Source organism: Microtus oregoni, unplaced genomic scaffold, assembly GCF_018167655.1.
Source record: "Microtus oregoni isolate MIOR12 unplaced genomic scaffold, Mior012 000015F_ref0000493, whole genome shotgun sequence".
NCBI classification, from domain to species: domain Eukaryota; kingdom Metazoa; phylum Chordata; class Mammalia; order Rodentia; family Cricetidae; genus Microtus; species Microtus oregoni.
In genome coordinates this window covers 34,405,452-34,417,832 of record NW_024543074.1, presented here as the reverse complement: position 1 = coordinate 34,417,832, position 12,381 = coordinate 34,405,452, and positions in this window count along the sequence as shown.

Genomic DNA, 12,381 nt, shown 5'->3' with positions numbered 1-12,381 from the left:
TGTGGAATTCAAGGTCCTCTTTGGCTATTTACTGAGTTTGAGGTCATCCTGGGTCACACGAGGCCCTGCTTCAAAAGGCCAACCTACCACCAACCAACCACCAGAAAATGGGCATAATCAGGACTGCTGGTGCTGGAGAGACAGTCTATTACATTAAAAGCACCGGCTGCTCTTCCAGAGAACTTCAGTTCTCTTCCTAGTACCTACATGGCAGTTTATGACCATCTCTAACACCAGATCCAGGGCACCAGGCATCCTCTTCTGGTCTCTGTGGGCACCAGGCACACATGTTGTGCACATATATACATGCAGGCAAAACGCACATACACATAAAAATAAAATAAACCTTTGAAGAAAAAAGTACCAGGGCCTGGACTGTATCTCAATGGCATAGCATTTGCAAGGCTCCGGGTTTGATCGCCAGCACCGTGCTCACACAGAATCCGAGTTGAAAGAAACCTCTGTCAGCAGGTTTTTTGGAAACGATGTTTAAAACTCTTTGCCCTGATAAGTTTAGGCGCAGAGTTCTAGTACGGAAAATACATTAGGTGTCCCAAACACAGACAGAAGGAACCCAAAACACCTTTTTTTCCTTGTGGCTGGGTGGGGCGTTTGGATCAGAGTGAGGTGGAACATTTAGCTGCCTTGAGAGACTTCCTAAGCTTTTTTCTCCCTTTGCCTCAGAAAGCAGCAAATGAAAGCCTATTAGTCTGGGTGCTGCAGTCGGGGTCTGCAGTAGAAACCTTAGCTCACCTGTGATATGCATCTGGCTTGAGCCCCAAGCTTTAAAGAAAAAAAAAACACGTAATTTTATGCCAGGTATGGTGGTGCATGCCTTTAATCTCAGCACTCAGGAGGCAGAGGAAATGGGAACTTTGTGAGTTGGAGGCCAGCCTGGTCTATACAGTGATGTCTAAGTATGGGCTACAAAGTGAAACCCTGTCTCAAACAAGTGTATTTTTAAAAAGAAAATACCTAATAGATTTAGAGTGTGTTCGTTACTGTAGCTAGCCTAGTGCACCAAAGGTGAAATACTTTCTGAAATCTATTTAAGGGCAGTCAGAGAAGGGAACTGAGACGATCCTATGTCCCCACAACTGCCACCTGACTAACAGTAGCCACCATCTAAATGCTGCTGCTTTCTGGGGAAAAGGGGAGAAGAGCCGGTATGAAGATCAGACAGCAGGGGGAAACGGGGCTAGGTGGGAATGGACATTACTCACAAAGGGCTTCGGTGGTCATTGGCAATGAGGAGCTAAGTGTAGCATTTACCAGTGGCAGGCTAGAGAAATGGCTCAGTGGTTAAGAGCGCGGACGGCTCTTCCAGGTGAATCAGGTTCAAGTCCCAGCACCCACACGGCAGCTTACAACTGTCTGTAACTCCAGGATCCAACACCCTCACACATACACACAGGCAAAACACCAATAAATAAGTTAATTAGTTTAAAAAATTAATTAGTTAAAAAAAAAGAGAGAAAAGATTTTCGATGGTCTCCCAACTCTGCTGCTAAGAAGAGACGCGAGAGTACATCCAGGGTGAGAATAAAGAAGAAAGCCTGTGAAGCAATCGGGGAGATGCTGCTGGTGGCTCAGCGGAGACTGGGGGTTGCCAGTGATGCTAAGCTGTTTCTAGTAAGCAGATGGTGTCTTGCTTTCTGATTTATAACGTGTACTACAGACTAGGCAATTGACAAAAACTAGATGAGTATTTAGTTTGTACTTCCGGAAGCTGCGGAGTTCAGGAGCACATGTGTCAAGCGGTGAGGCTAGCAGATGTGGAAACTCAAGCTTGCTCCTTTGACAGAGCTGCCAAAGTTATCACGGGAGCACCAGGGGCTTGGTTCCCCTGCTTCTAAATGACCCCCAAAGTCACCACCTCCAAATACTGTAAACTCAAATACTCCAAATGCTTGAATGTGGGGTTACATTTTCAATATATAACTGTCTAGGGCACCATTCAAAGCATGGCAGCCTCAAACCTGGACGGGACAACGAAGGCATGAGTAGATACAGAGGGCAGTGGAGGGAGAGCTCTGCGGCCTCTATCAGTGATGGAAGAGCTGGCGGAGGAGGGTGCAGCGAGCCACGTGTGAAGAAGGCTGAGAAGCCGGGAGATGATGGTGGGCTGCATGCTGCCGAGAGGGCAGGGAGGACGAGGGGACTTGTCCACTGGACTTAGCAGTGCGGAGGTCACAGTGAACATAAGAACGGCTACAGTAGACAGGTGGTGCAGGGAGCCTGATGGCTCTTTGGGACCAAATGTTTGTGCCAACCCAGAATTCATCCATCAAAGTCCTAAGCCACAAGTGCCTTTGGAGTAAGGGAGAAATTAAGGTTAAATAAAGACAGGAAAGGTCGAGCGCTGCTTGTTTTGGGTAGAACTGGAGCTCTATGAGTGGAGACACCAAGGAAGTGCACAGGAAGACGTAGTAAAAAGGAATTTTTCTGGGCTGGAGAGATGGCTCAGCGGTTAAGAGGACTGGCTGCTCTTCCAGAGGACCCAGGTTCAATTCCCAGCACCCACATTGCAGCTAACAACTGTAACTCCATTTCCAGGGCACCTGACCAATGCATATAAAATGAATTTGAACTATTAAAAAAAGGAGTTTTTCCATGACCCAGGAAGGGGGGGAGCTTTATAGGAAACAGAATGGCTTGACTTTGGACCATTAGACTCCAGATTGAAACCAGGGCCTCACACAGTTGCATGTCGGGAAGTGCACTATCACTTAGCTGAATCTCCGGTACCGACATTAATAAAGGATATCAGAAATAGCTAGTACCGATGGTCCTTGTGAATTCTGTTGCAGAGGTAAAGACACGGTGACAACCTGCAGGGGAAGCAGAGGTAAGATAAGGGCTTGCCTTGTTTGTACTTAAGCTAAAGAGAATTTTTGTATGTTTGTGAGAAAGAGCCAAAAGAAAATTAGAAATTCACATTGTGGAGAAGAGAGGGGAGTTTGTGGAGAAGTGTCTGGAGTCCGTGAAGGGCAGGAGGTGAGATCCAGCAAGCTCAATGACAGCAGGCTGGAGACAGAAGACAGGGGGTGGGTGGAGAGGTGTGAGGTTTGAAGGAGGAAGACGTGTGCTACGGGCAGCTAAGAGAGGAGGGAAGCCAGGGTGGGGTCTGAAAGCTCAAGACTTGATGTCTGTCCTTGAACAGGAGAGGGGGTGAAGGTAATGGTAGGAGGTCTGCATTGCATGCTGGGCATTTCTTTAGCCATTGCCACAGTCAGGCGCAGGTTGGGTCTACAGCGGTCCCAAGAGTTGACGGCACTGCCTAGCGCACATGAGAAAGCTAGAGTGTCAGCCAGCCTGACACAGGGATGGGCTGTGCTTGGTTTTTGAGCTGCGAGAGCTCTATACATTTTGGGGCACAAAACAGTTCCTCACCTTCAGTCCCCACTGTGCAGGGACAGCGTGTTTGAAGCGTGTCTTTACCTGCTCCACATCCACTGGGTCCTCCACGTACACGGGTCCTCAGCTCACCACGAAACTCGGTGGGGGACAGCTATGTCCCATGGCATGTGGGGGCCTTTCATGAAGACCACCAGAAGGGAAGAAGCCCACGCTGTAGGCACATTAGGCTCTGGCAGGAATTATTTCACCGGGCTGTGGAGGCGTTTGCAGAAACACAGGTGCCTCTAACAACACAGCCAGGGCCATCATCTACCGTGCAGACTGAGGAGACACACACCCGGCATAGAGAATGCGGGGTGAAGATGGGCGGGGTTATGGGAAAGTAGAAATAAGAACGTGAGGCCTGTGGTACTGATGGCAGCAGGCAACCCCGGGAGCCCTGGGCTAGCCTGGATACTCCACAAACCAAGATGGTTACCCTGACTTCTGACTGTGGCCAACACTCGATACATTTTTCTTGTGGCACAGGGGTAGGGGTGGGAGGGTGTGGGGAGTAGGTGATCATCCCTGAGTATTTGTTTGGAAGAGACTTAAATGTGGGACCAAGTTTAAGGACCTGAAGGCACTGTATTAGTCAGGGTTCTCTAGGGGAACAGAACCAATGGGGCAAGTGTGTGTGTCTTTAAGAACTTATTAGTTCAATTTGAAAGTAGTAACAATAGCATCACACCTGAGGGGCTGGTCCTGGTTGTTACTCTGTCCTTGAGGCTGAGGGCCTCAGCAGTCACAAGTCCCACAGAGGCTAGTCTCTCACTGCTGGGGGCTGGGGTGGGGAGACAACTGGGAGTTGCTCAGTCCACGAGGCTGGCTGCCTCAGCAGTCCTAATCTGCTGCCAAAAGCCTGGAATGTTCCTGGAGAGCCGCTGCTCCCTAATCCACGATGAAAGCTTCGAAATGCTGGTTCTGATCAGCGAAGGAATCAGCGGCAGTCATCAGGATAAATCATCTGGACAGCAAGAGGGAAGGCCAGGCCAGAAATCGGGGAGATGCTCTTCCCCCGCCACGCCCTTTTATCTGCTACCAGAAGGTTCTTGCTCTGTTCTCTCCCATCCATCAAGGCAACAGGGCGGTTCTTCAGGTGTGGCTCCTTGCTAAGGTGATTCTAAGTTGTGTCAAGTTGGCATAAGGTCAGCCATAACAGACACCATCAGGTCAACAGAGGGGCTGAGCAAGGCCCCACTCCACCCTGCCACTCACCACGGATCCTCCTTCCTGTTGGCACAGGCAGCAGGAGGACTCAGCCACTGACTCGCCTGCAGCTCTCGAGCCTCAGCTAATCACAGACTGGAATCGGCTAATTCTGTCTCCAGCTGTCCAGGCTCGCTCCGTTCTAGCTGTCTGCTGGAATGCCAGTTGCACAAATACATATGTTAGGGCCTTTGATCTTCGAGCACAATGACACAAATTTATCAAATGTTTGCCTCTTTCTGCCTCCTTGACAAAGGCTGATTTATCGGATGCAGCCTTCGCCTCCCTGCCTCTCTTGAAATATGAAGTGTTTGTGAATAACCAAGGTAATATTTAATATCCTGCCAACCAGCCTCTCGCACTTGCTAACAAATGAACTACATCCCTGCCAAATGGCCCACATCTGTTTGGCCTCCTCTGTTTGACTAAACGCATTAGCATTAAAATGACTCCTAGAGAATGCCAAGTGTCCCCTTTCTAGATGAGGGAGCAGGGACAATTCTGAAGGAGAGGACCATTTCCCGTGGGGAGCCTCGCTGGTGGCAGGTGTTGTCCTCTTTCCTGGAGTGTCTGGGCACTGGCTGTCCTTGGTCCTGCAGGCAGGCTCATGACCGGAGATCACTTACTCCCCTGCCTGGCTGCCTGGCAGTTCCAGGTCACAGGCAGATCTTGCTAGCTCTCCATGAAGCTTCCCTCTGAGACCCCAGAGGAAGCAGAAGGCCCTAGCAAGCAGTGTGGTATTCTGAAAAGAAAACTGTTGAAGTTCAAAGGCATTGGCATGATGCTCTTGACCCTTGGTGGTTCAGATTTAGCATGACTCTGGCCCTTCCTTCCCTGAACAAGGCTTTGGCTTGCAAAATCTCAGCAGGTGGTAAAAGGCATGAGCAGTCACCATGCCAATGACCTCACACCAAATTCACCTTCATCTGGGCTGTTTCTTCTTCAGAAAGAGCTGGAGCCTGCGGGTGGGGAAGGTCAGGCCTCCCTGCTTTAACTATGGCTGGGGGGAGTATAGGGGTGTAGAGCGTGGCCCAGCTTGACTAGCATAGCTCTCCAAGGCTCTGGGACTCTCTAGCACCCAGTTTCCTTAGAGTGTTTGACCCAAGTCACTGTGGCGACCAACCTGGAAGGTGCTGTCATTCTTCCACCCTCTTGGTCATGGGAAAGATGACCACGTGTGGGGGCTGTGACTGACAGGAGCCAGGGTCAGTTAAGACAAGTATGAACCTGAATCAGGCCGACTGAGGCCTGGACTGCTGTCTTCAAGACTTCAGCTCTTTATACTTGGTTTGAATAAACTATCCCAGCCTTCCTGTTCTCAACCATGGTCAGCAGAGTCTTTGCATTTTCTTCCGGAGACACGGGAGCCAGACGAGTAGATGTTGACCTGCATCCCCAGCACCTGGAACAGGACTTGGCCTAAGGCAGGAAAGGAAATGATTCGAGGCTTTAATATTTTAAGGGGAGCGATCTTGCCAAGAGTGGTGCTGAGACCTACCTGACTCCTGGAACAAGCCAGTCCTGAGACTAGAATGCTGAATACTGCTTAAACTTCCAGCCACAAGAATGGCCCATTCCTCTTCTTCCTCCTCCTCCTCCTCCTCCTCCTCCTCCTCCTCCTCCTCCTCCTCCTCCTCCTCATCCTCCCCCCCCCCCCGCCTGGATTTTGAGACAGGGTTTCTCTGTGTAACCTTGGCTGTCCTGGAACTCACTCTGTAGACCAGGCTGGCTTCGAACTCAGAGACCCACCTGCCTCTGCCCTCAAGCGCTGGGATTAAAGGGGTGCACCACCACCATCTGGCCCATTTCTTCTCTCGACTGAGTCCATTTCAGCCTGGATTTCTGCCATGTGCAGGAAGGGATTCAGATTGAAACCGGTGAGTCAAATGGTTACGACACAAGGACACACTCTGCTTTCAGACTGCACGCTCTGCCTATGATTAGACAATAGTCTTAGCGGGTAGGTGTTGTCTTGCCTGCTCCTGGGTGGATGATCTGCATTCCTAAGGGAAGTTAGTCCCAAATGGCACTGTGAGGAACCTGGGTCTCAGCGAGGGTTAACGGGATCCACCATCCACACACAGAATGCATACATCACCCTTGACCACATCCAGCCCTGCCCCAGACCCCAGTCCCCAGCCTCCTTCCCAGTTTCTAGTACTCCGTCATCTACTCTTAGCCTTTACTTCCAGGGTTTGAATAGCACGCATGGGTCTCCGTGGTGGCTGCACTAACCTATGTGCCACCAACAGTGAATGAGGGCTGCTGCTGACCCTGGTAGAGCTCCACTCGGGGCACCAGCTGTTCTTACTGGAGAGACCCCAAACTCTCACTGGTTTGGGTCTGCGTTTCCCTGATGGCTAACTCTAATGAGCATTTCCTATGCACTCGGGGCCGTCTGTGTGCCTTCGGAGAACTGTTCATTCAGATCTCAGGTAGGCAGGTTTAAGGTTAGCCTTCTCATTCCTCCTGTCTGGAAAATGCATGTTCTGATGGAAAGCCCTGTGGGTTTTCCAGCTTGGGGCTCAGGTGGCGGGTGAGGGAGGTTGAAAAGTGATCCTGTCCTGGGAAGCTTCCACTGGAGGCACCTGACTGCCTAGTGGGGGCCACCATCAGCCAGGGGCAGGCAGTGCCCGGTCTCCAGCAGGCTGGCTGTTTATAGCAGCATGCTGCGGGCATCAGTAGGAAGCTTTCCCTTGAATGCCAGCCAGAGGCTTGGGTTATCAGAGGCCTACATGTTGGGAAAGGCTGACGGGTATCGCTGCTGGAGTAGACATCTCAGGGCAGCTCGCTGCTTCTTCAGGCATGAGACCAGCAACGGGGGAGCCTATGATTTCAGGCAACAGAAGGAGACATCAGAAATGGCAGAGGAATGTCCTGCGCAGTGAATGAAACTACCCTATCTCCCTAACTGGAACTCTAGTGATACAGTCTATGGATCTTGATTAGGTTAGTTCTCTCTGCCAGTTAAAGAAGTAAAAGGCAGGAACATCTGGAGGACAACAGGTAGCAGGAAAAAACAAACAAACAAAAGAAAACAAAAAAACTCAAGCACTGCACATAGCAGTTGAAGAAAGGCATTTATCGAGGGTGTGGGGACCCATGCACGCAGCAGACAAGGTGACTGGGGTGCGGCGGGCGGGGGGAAAGAGCTTGGAAAGTTGAAAAATCCCATCTTTTCCTGAGGCCTGGAGGTTGTTGTTGTTGTTTTAAAGCCTTTGACATTTTCTTCCTCTAGAGAGTTAGAATGGTAGACTGGTCCAGAAATGCTGTGTGTCATGTCCTGAGCAGGCTCTGAATTTGAAAAGTGGGCCCATAGGTGGGAGACAAGCTAACAAGGCCTTTATTTGAAACGTCATTCTTTTGTCTCAAGTCAGATGGATGAGGAAGAAGCTGGCCACCTTAGAAATCTGCCACCTTTATTACCAGCCATGGCCAGGCTCCCTATCTGTCTGCCTTCCGGGGCACTGCCTAACTCCTGTCTCTCATTGGGGATACATCAGGTTCTTATTCCAGCCAAAGACCCCAGTCAGGTCTGAGGGTTCCTATCCCTCGCCTTCTCTTTGGCTGCTCAGATTGAGGTCTTTCTCACCTGCTTTCTCCAAGTCTCCACGTTCACCTTCTCCATCATGTGGGCTGAGTTGTCTTCCTACAGCACAAACTTAAATCATGCTGCTGTCCTGTTCAACTCTTCCATGGTTCCCTATTACCTCTGGGGAAAGTCAATGACTGCTAAGATGCCTGCCAGATGGGTCCCTCTGCTTCTTTCTTGAACCTCCTCCCCTGTCCCTGCCTGGCTTCCAAACTCGAGCCATGGTGAGTTGTTCATGCTTCCAGGCACCTGTCGATCCTTCTCCCCCTTCCTTCACCACCCTCTGCCACATCCCACCCGCAGGATTCCACCTAGTGATGGTTGCCTGTGCTGAGTTCTTCTGTGTAAGCAGAAAGCAATGGGATTGCTTTAATACTGAACCAAGCCATGGAGAAGAGAACTGTAGGCCGACTTCACCTCTGAGTTTGGCTCACATTTCCTTAGAGCCAGACCCACTCAGTGCCAGGCATGAGTCCAAAGGCAAGGAGGGACAAAAGGTCAAGAGACAGGGTCAGGATCATGGTGAGGCTGAGCGTGGAGGCCTGGAAGTGGAGGCCATCATCCAAAGACCTGGGGGAAAAGACCCCTTTTACGTTCTGTCCCCACAAGGCTTTGTCATCCCTGAGAGCAAACTCTGGGATCCAGCCGCCACTGTAGGGCACCTCGGATAATCTGTGGCTCAGGATAAGAATGAATGTCCGGTACTTAGCACACCCCACTCTCTCTGGGTGCCCCTGCTGGCTTTGTTTGCTCTGGGCTCTTCTCTTTGTGTTTGTTGGAGTTGGGAAGGATGGGGGGTGTTGTTTGTGTTTGCCTGGATCCTCTTCTCTGAGTTGTTTGTCTTAGGCACCTTGTCTCCCTCTGGGCAGATTGGGTGGGGAGGGGCCACTCAACCACACACTGGGCTCTCTTTATTCCCACGTTCTCCTGTAGCGCCCCCTGGCTGTCACGTGAAGACCAGCTTTTCTGGAAGACCCTGGAACCTCATGGCTTCCACTCAATGGGAGCCTCTGGCCCTGATGGTCTCTGCAGCTGGGGGTTCCAGACCCTTGGCTTTTACTTTGCAGCTGCTCCTCACTTGGCTGGAAGGTCTGGAAAAAGGGTAGTTTCGGAATGGAGGGTGAGGCAGGGTCAGATCATGTGGGCCCGATAAACATGATGAGCGCTCTCTGCATCCTATTCTATCGTGAATGACTCCCCCACCCCAGAGACACGGTGCCTGGGGTGTCAGGATTATTCAGGGTGGCATGTGAAAAGGCCTAGGCAGGGGTGAGAGTACAATGGAGATGCATTAATGTATTATGCGGCTTGCGTGGGTGAGGGGTGATGGGTACCACCCAGCCAATCAGATTTTAAGTTCAGTCATCAGCTGCCTTGCCTCTTGTGTGTTCTGTGATATACAGGAAGGGTCCATCCACTAAGGACTGAGCCGGATGGCAGAGGCGAGTGTTACAGGCTCTTTGAATCAGAATGTATCTTCACTTCTTGCAGCTGATTAAGAACCTATGGCTAAAAGATGCCGGGAGTGTAATCACCTGGCATGAGGCTATTTCTATGCGGGTTTACAAGATGGTCTTTTTCTGTGCCCCTCCGGGAAGCAGCTTAGTAGACATATTTAAAAGGCTGAATGGCCAATGGGAAAGGCCAATGTGGAGTGTCAGGTGTCCAACTGACTTGCCGAGAACTGTTTATCATATGTAGTTGCCTGGTTGGCTGACTCCATAGACTGGAGCAGACAGATGGAGGAGGCCTGCCATTAATGGAGGGGTGGGGGACCTTCCTGGGTAATCACTAGCTGCTTCAACTCTAGAGAAAGGGCCAGGTCAGTGCCCCCCCCCCCCACCCGCTCTCCACCCACGTTAAGTGAGGTGACTGTTTTCTTTGCCCCTGGAAGCCCCTCAAACACCTGCTTCCTATGGGGTTCGGCAGGTAGACCTGCACAGAAGTCTCAGCGTTATGACTGACTTGTCACTTGAAATGTATTAGGGGCAAAAGAGAGGGGGTCAGAGGTCAGAGACCCTGGCTCTAGCAAAAGTCAGAGGAGCAAGTGTTCACGGCATGAGGCCAGTGAACAGAAACGCTCTGCTCTGCTCTCAGCATGCCACTGGGCAAAGAAGCACAGAGGCCCAGCTAGCTGTTTCTGAGCAAAGCCAACAAGAGCTTAACTAGAACTGGGGTGGAGGAATACAGGAGAGTGACGTCATGAGCAGATGCAGAGCCTTGGACGGGCTCATGGTAAAGGCACAGCCCAGCAGACCCAGCATAGTGTAGCGCCACCCTCTTGCTTCTGGCTGCCAGCATCAGTGCCTGGCATCCCTTGTACATATTTAAAGTGTTGTTAGCAAGGTATCTCTGGGGCTGGGGACATGACTCAGCAGTTAACAGCGGTCTTCTCTGAAGAAAACGAATTTCCAGCCCAGCACCCATGTCGGGCAGCTCACTACCACCTTGACTCCAGCTCCGGGGGACCTGCTGCCTTCTTACCGCCTCTGCAGGGAATGGCACACACATGTACACATACAGACAAACAGATGCATGCATAATTAAAAATTAAGCAAATTCTTAATAAAAGGCATTTCTATTGAGTGTTAGATCCCATTTTTAGGTTTGAAAAGAAAAACTGACCCTGGATAAAAAGTGGCATCCTACTGTGTGGTGGCGCATGCCTTTAATCCCAGCACAGGGGCAAGCAGAGCTCTGTGAGTTTGAGGCCAGCCTGGGCTACAGAGTGAGTTCTGGGACAGCCAGGGCTACACTGAGAGACCCTGACCAAAAAAAAAAAAAAAATCCTCTCATGGCTAAAGTCTTTCAAAGATGAACCTTCTAGTGAATCAAAAATCAAAACATCTGTGTGTGTGTGTGTGTGACAGACAGAGTGCACGTTAGTGTGATGGTGCCCTGTGGAGGTCTGAGGTCAACTCGGGTGTTTGAGACAGGATCTCTTGTCTCAACTACCTGGCTTTAAAAACACGTTTTAAAAAGGAAGATAAGCCAGGTGGTGGTGGTGCACGCCTTTAATCCCAGCACTCGGGAGGCAGAGGCAGGCAGATCTCTGTGAGTTCGAGGCCAGCCTGGTCTACAAGAGCTAGTTCCAGGACAGGAACCAAAAGCTACCGAGAAACCCTGTCTCGAAAATCCAAAAAAAGAAAAAAGAAAAATTGGCTAAAAAGGAAGATAAATTCTGCTCAGTTTACAATGGGATTGCGCCTCAGTAAACTTGTGAAAAAGAAGCTGAAAATGCTGTATGCTGAAAGGGCAGGAAGTGCACGGGGTCTCCCCACAGGACTGTGGCTGACCACTGCCTGGCACCCTAACACACTGGCAGCCCTGGAAGGCTCGAGTTCACAGTTCCCTGTGAGCGAGTGTGTACCATGTCCACACTGCAGCGCAGCTTCACATCCCCAGCCCACCATGGCATCGAAGGGCCATGGTGGGGAATAAAATAAGTATGAGTTTGCTTTCTACTACAAGTCTTTTCACACTGGGTGATACCTGTATCACACATTACAGGCCATGCTGTAGCCCCAAGACTAGGGAGTATCAGCACAGAAAGTTCTGGGTCTAGGAAGGTGGGAAAATACCTTATATAAGCCCAGCCTTTCAGATTTTAGTCTGAGTCCCCGAGGACTGTTCTGTTCATGCTCCCAGGGCCTCGGAGAGATCTCTAGTGGGCAGGACCCTTACACTGGACTGCAGGACATCTGAAAGCAGAGAAGGCAGGAAGGCCTGACAAGAGCCCTGAAGGCTGTGGGAGCCATGGCATCTGGTGGGTGGGACACCCTGAGCACAGGGAGCCCTCAGCAGCCGGGTGTGGGGCTCAGCGTGGAAGACAGTGCCGAGCACACTGGAGAGGACGATGAACTCTGAGTGTCAAGAAGTCTAGTCACACCTCCGCGATACCCTGAGGAGGACAGGATGGAAGACGAATGGTCTGAAGGCAGCTGGGGGAGACTGAGGGGTTTGGGGCGATGCTGGGTGTGAAGGCGTGTGTTAGCATTCCAGAGCTGTTAAGAACTGTGGCTGAGACAATCAGGAAGAAAGGCTGATTTGGCCCACAGCGCTGGAGTTCTCAGGATCTGTAAAGGCAGCTAGCTGGTCCTGATGACAGTAGGTGGCAGATGAATACCTCATAACCGTGGATGGGATTGATAGGAAGGGGCCGGGGTCCTACCATCCCTTCA